This window comes from Lycium ferocissimum, chromosome 1 (genome assembly GCF_029784015.1).
Source record: "Lycium ferocissimum isolate CSIRO_LF1 chromosome 1, AGI_CSIRO_Lferr_CH_V1, whole genome shotgun sequence".
Classification (NCBI taxonomy): Eukaryota; Viridiplantae; Streptophyta; class Magnoliopsida; order Solanales; family Solanaceae; genus Lycium; species Lycium ferocissimum.
The window spans coordinates 60,395,878-60,401,461 of NC_081342.1; the positions used below are offsets into that span (position 1 = coordinate 60,395,878).

Consider the following 5,584-nt stretch of genomic DNA (forward strand, 5'->3'; position numbering starts at 1 on the left):
GCATATTTAAATGACGCCATGTGGCAATTTAAAGTCTCAGATTTTGTCATGGATGGTTTGTTAGTTTCAGGGGTAGATTTGAGCCCAAAAACAAACGTTAAGGGTATTTTTGGATCCAAAGGTTAACGAAGAGCATTTATGAGTCATTTTCAATATGTAAGGGCCATTTTTGGCTCTTTTCCATTAAAAAATAAAGTCAATATAAGGGATAATAAATAGGACCGTGTGAGCGCAAATTGACAAAGAGAGACAAGAAGGGAGTCTATGTCAAGCCTTTCCTTTTTTGATCTTTTCATTGAAGAGTTAATATCACCTTTAACTAAATCCTTAATGTCTCTCGTCAACCTACATCACATGCTTAAGATGTTATCAAAACTCAAGTCATAACTTAAATTATTTACTCATGCGTTATTATGTAAGAAACAATTTATTTATTCTAAACGCAAGCATAGGATAATATAGTGAAGCTCGCAAGGCCAGGCACTGGTCCAATAAGGCTAACAATTTGCAGCCACAGGCTCAAGCAAGATCTAATCATTTTCAGATCAAATTAATTCTATCTTTTTTCTCGTCTGAAAGCAAAAAAATCAATACATGTAGGAAGTTCTTTGTTCTGTTTTTGCTCATAACTTATAAGCAACTATTAGGTTTTTGAAGACCAGAAGCTCTTCCTCCAAAGATTAACACAAGAAGCTTCAGCTGAATGATGTTTGTAAGTAAGATTCACATCTTGCATTTTTATACCACTGCATGGGTATTTTTTGCTACAATCAAATTTGACTGCAACTTCTGTTGCCGAAGTTCCATGTATATCTTGATACGTTATGCCACTAATCTTAACACTTGAACCCTGAATAATAGTTTTGGAAAAATGAAGAATACGGGTGATCAGATATCAATATCCAATATTAATTGAATGAGAAAAAATGAATTTCGATAATTTGACTTTAAAATATACCTGTTCAGGGCAATTTTCATGACTCGGACAGTAATTTTGGTTGATGATAATTGGATTTTGGACATTGTTCATTACAGCGTGTTGAAAAAGAACATCCTTAACAAATCCATTGCTACGCCTTGCCCAAGTTTTCACCCTAAGACCATTCTCTGTCCCAGTAAATGTAGCAGTTTTAACTGTCACGTTTTGAACTCCAGGCTCTTGCAAATCCCAACCTAAACTACCAATGCTGCACGAAAATAATATGATGTAAGTTCTCTTGTGATAGTAAGGTCCAGGATTTAAACTTGACCGTTTTGACCTTCTAAAGTTCATTGTACTTTCAAATTTATAGGTTCAAATCTAATATTTGTTAGAAATTTTGGTGGATTTTCACAAATATATTTAGCTACATAGACCACTGATAGTAGGTAAGTTGCCACAATTATGAGGTTACCAAGAAATGTCTTATCGAATAAATTTACCTGTAACTACCTTATATATGATCTGGTTACTTATATAATTTTTATACCATCAGTATATAAAACTTAAAGGATAGGGCATCATTACCCCAACCTATGATCGAAGTTGCCACGACACACCTTTCCTTCGAGGTCTTATTACTTCCCTCACCCCACCCCCCCCCCCCCGAACTTTTTAAAAACGGAATAAACATACCCTTAGGTGCTGAGGTGGCAAGGACAGTGCGCTCACTATCTTGAAGGCATGTGAGAGTCAACAAATAAGTTAAAATCAGATTAACTTATTCACATGGTCATTTTTAAGTTGGGTAATTATATATTCACATTTAATTACACCTAATTAATTATCATTATAGCTTAGTGTTTTTTTTCCTTTTTTTACTTTGTTTTTCCAAAAGCTATGCTAACGCCGGAGAAGTGATCGAAGAACTCCAAACAAGAAAAATAAAATCTAAGATCAGATTGAGAAGGAGAATGAGAATCTCCATCCATTATTACCCCTCTAACGAAACACAACCAAGAAATAGAAAAGTTTGGAGAAATTTCAAATTCCGGCCATGGCAAATATGAGATTGGGAAAAAATTTGTCACCGGAATAGCAAGCAAAAAATAATGACAATGAAAATCTCCATCCCTTGACAGACCTCCATTCAAATGCAAACAAGAAAATATTAAGTCTTGAAAGAAGCCCCAATTTTGTAAATCCATAAAATATTGTTCTCAATTTTTCCGACGAGCTTCAAATAACATGGGCTTACAGCAATGTTTCCATGGTTGATCATAATGAAGAAGAAAAATAAAGGAAAAGAAAAGAAAAGAGAAAAATGAAAAAGTACAAAAGGGAGGCAACCATTGTTGGCTTGGAGGAAATGTTGAAAAAAGAGAAGAAGAAAGAAAGGAATAAGAAAAAAGAGCAAATAACAAAATGAATTAAAATATATATATATATATATATATATATATATATATATATACATGTGGCAAGGAGAGTGTATGTCACTCTCCCATTACAGTTTAGATATACAGTTTCAAGATGGTAACTATTCCGTTTTAAAAAATTCAGAAGGTAATAGGACTCCCGAAAAGAAAAGGTGTGTCGTGAGAACTTCGATCATAGTTTGGGGGTAATGAAGCCTTATCCCTAAAAATTAAACTCAAGATAATAGTAATAAGTTAACATATTCTATAGCCTCAATTCATAATAATATAACTTATTATTAATTAGTATAGTACATAAGTCAAGTAATAATAAGTGTGATTTCAGATCTAGACGTGATTGTTTATTTATTCTTAGTTAGCTCTTGCCATGTTACCAAATGTAGGTTTTATTTAATTTTATTTCTCTAACCTTATTCCGTGGCCAGGGCCGCAGGCGATGTTTTCGATCCACAAGTTGTTGTTGCCAGGGCCAATTGACACACAATCATCGCCCGTGCCAATGTGGGAATTCAATATGGTAATGCTGGAAGATGACTGTAAATGAATGCCATCGGTGTTGGGGCTGTTTACTGGAGCTGAAACTTTCACTCCTTGTAACTTGGCGTTATGGCACCCGTCTAACAAAATGTGGAACATTTGGCTGTTTTGTGAAGTCAATCCGCTTATAACAATGTTGTTTGAGTTGTAAAAAGCCAATGCCTGCACCAGATATAGTTTTGTAAAGTAAGAAGAATTATGAAGAGTATATAGTCATGAAGTAGGATGATTGATTGAATGTTGGTTTCAGAATTGAGAATTGCAAAATGTTCTGGTAACTCAATTATTCTTATATTCGTCTCGCCTTGATTAGTGGAAGAAAACGGAGATGTAGAAGAACAAGAAAAGGATAATTCATGTTTCAACCAAAATAATTATTGGTTGAGTGGACAGGGGTCCTATCAAATTTTTAAGCCTGTTAAAGATCTCGTCAGTTGAAAAGTGGCTAACGTGAAGGCTTGTTTAAAAATTAAGATTTCAGTTTATTTCAGTAACTAGTTTAAGCAGCCCGGGCTTACTCAAAACTTAAAAGTCTTAAATTCAGTTATGGTATAATTTTTTCACATTTTTCTATTGCATAATTAATTTATGGCAGTAGCACGTTAATCATGTATTGTCGATAAGTTCTCAGAAGAATCAAAGTTTTGGGTCACATAATATTGGATAATCTTTTTTTAAAAAAAATGATCTTTTTATGAAGAAGCAAGTTTGGAAGGGAATTAACAAATAATAAAGGCCCATACACGTGATTCGATATTCTACAAACTAAAATGATTTACAGCATACAAATAATTATAACAAGGCGAAGATTATTAATTGGAAACATTTGACACATTTTTATAAATTGTGCGCATATAATTACAAAAAGTAAGTTAATGTTGTTAGATATGAACTACATAGCTCATCAACTATAATCCAACTCAATTTCCCATATATGGAAAACTATGTATTCGAGGAAATTCGAACTTAGTATCATATTTATTACGTAGTTTCTAATATTAATATTACTTTTTATGCAAAAATATATTTGACGCTTATGACCACAATCATTGCAAATGGAATAAAAATTATGATGTGATGTCGTGATGACACTTTTAAATTTACTTCCTTTTTCATTTGGTTGTCTTAGCTACTTGGTACAGAAGTTTAATTAATTCTTAAACTAAAAATATGGAGAATGTACTAAAATGCATTTTAATCTTATGACTTAAATATGTCATATTAAAAAAAAAGGAGAGTCATATGAGATGTTGAAATTAAGAAGTTGCTAAATTAGGGAAGAGATATCATTTTAAAACGGGTTAAAATTAAACTAATCAAAAGAACTCACAAAAGTTATCATGTGATATTTGTTGACAAAAGCTTAAAAAAATAAGCATCATATCATATGTTGATATCTCCACATGCCAAGTAGTAATAATTTCCAAACAAAAGGATTTAATATTTAACCCTGTGAGGACAACCAAAAAGTCCATATCAGCGTTTATTTATGTATATAGTAGTAGTAAAGTAATTTCTTAAATGCATTGATAGTGTAAAGAATTTTACACTACTAATATACTTTTCATCTATTCTAGCACCAAAGATGGAGAGAAGAATAATTACGATATGAGGATTCAAGCAAATACATAAATATCAGACCTCATATTTGAATGTGAGTTTCTCTTATGCCAGAGATTCAAAACTTTATGTAGCTAAAAGAAAATTTTATGTTAACCCCATTTACGCAGTATAACTTTCTAAGAAAAGGATTCAATTGAATCATCTTTCACTACTAGAAATAGAGGTTTTTCTCACCGATATTCAGTGGAAAATTTGTGTTATAAAACATGATTTTCCCACCTCATTCCCACCAACTTAGCTCACTGAGAAAACGCATGGTGGGATTTCCTATTGAAACGCGGGAAAACTTTCTAATTTTTCCATGTGAAAACACTATTATTTAGATTTTTCCAATCGACATTCAATGGGAAATAGCCACTGAACAGTTTTCAGTGGAAAATCGGTGGGAAAATAGAGATTTTTTAGTAGTGTTCATTGCATGTCGCTCCGCCACTATATGACAGGTAAACCTGCCTTATTTTCTAGATTACTAGACACGTGTAAGTGACCATGATACTGTTTCTTCACACTATAAGTCTATAGAAGGTAAAGTTATCCATTTCAAAATGTCCAAGAAACATACCGTAGATCCTTTAGGGCAACTCTTGCCTGAGTTTTTGCAAGCCCACAGAGAAGAGCCTTGTCCATCTAGTGTTCCACCATAGATGGAAACTCCACTAACTCTCTCAAATTTAATCCAGTTTCCCGCATTCCCATTGACATTATAATCGGAAGGAGCTAAGAGTGTGCCATCAATACGTATAGTAATAGCCTTACTCTTGCATGTTTGGCCATAAAAATACGCGCTACGAACCAAATATTTACCCGGTGGCACGTATATAGTGGCCAGGCTAGTAGAAGCACAGGCTGCAGCCCATGCACTTAAAAAGGCCTTGGATGAATCTGTTTTGCCATTGGATTCGGCTCCATATTTTTGGACATTGTACATTGTATTGGCAGCTAGTGATAACTTAATTATAAAGAAGAAGATAATGAAAAGAAGTGGGAGGAGAGACAAAAAACTCATTTTGGTGATAACAATATTGTTTATTTGATAGTGAGGTCTAGAGAGATGGTGAGAGGCAAT

The 5,584-nt window shown here is 33.4% G+C and overlaps 1 pseudogene; it reads right to left on the minus strand.

The window, feature by feature from the left end:
- Nucleotides 1-266: 266 nt before the first annotated feature.
- On the minus strand, nt 267-5,584 carry LOC132030322 (polygalacturonase-like; annotated as a pseudogene).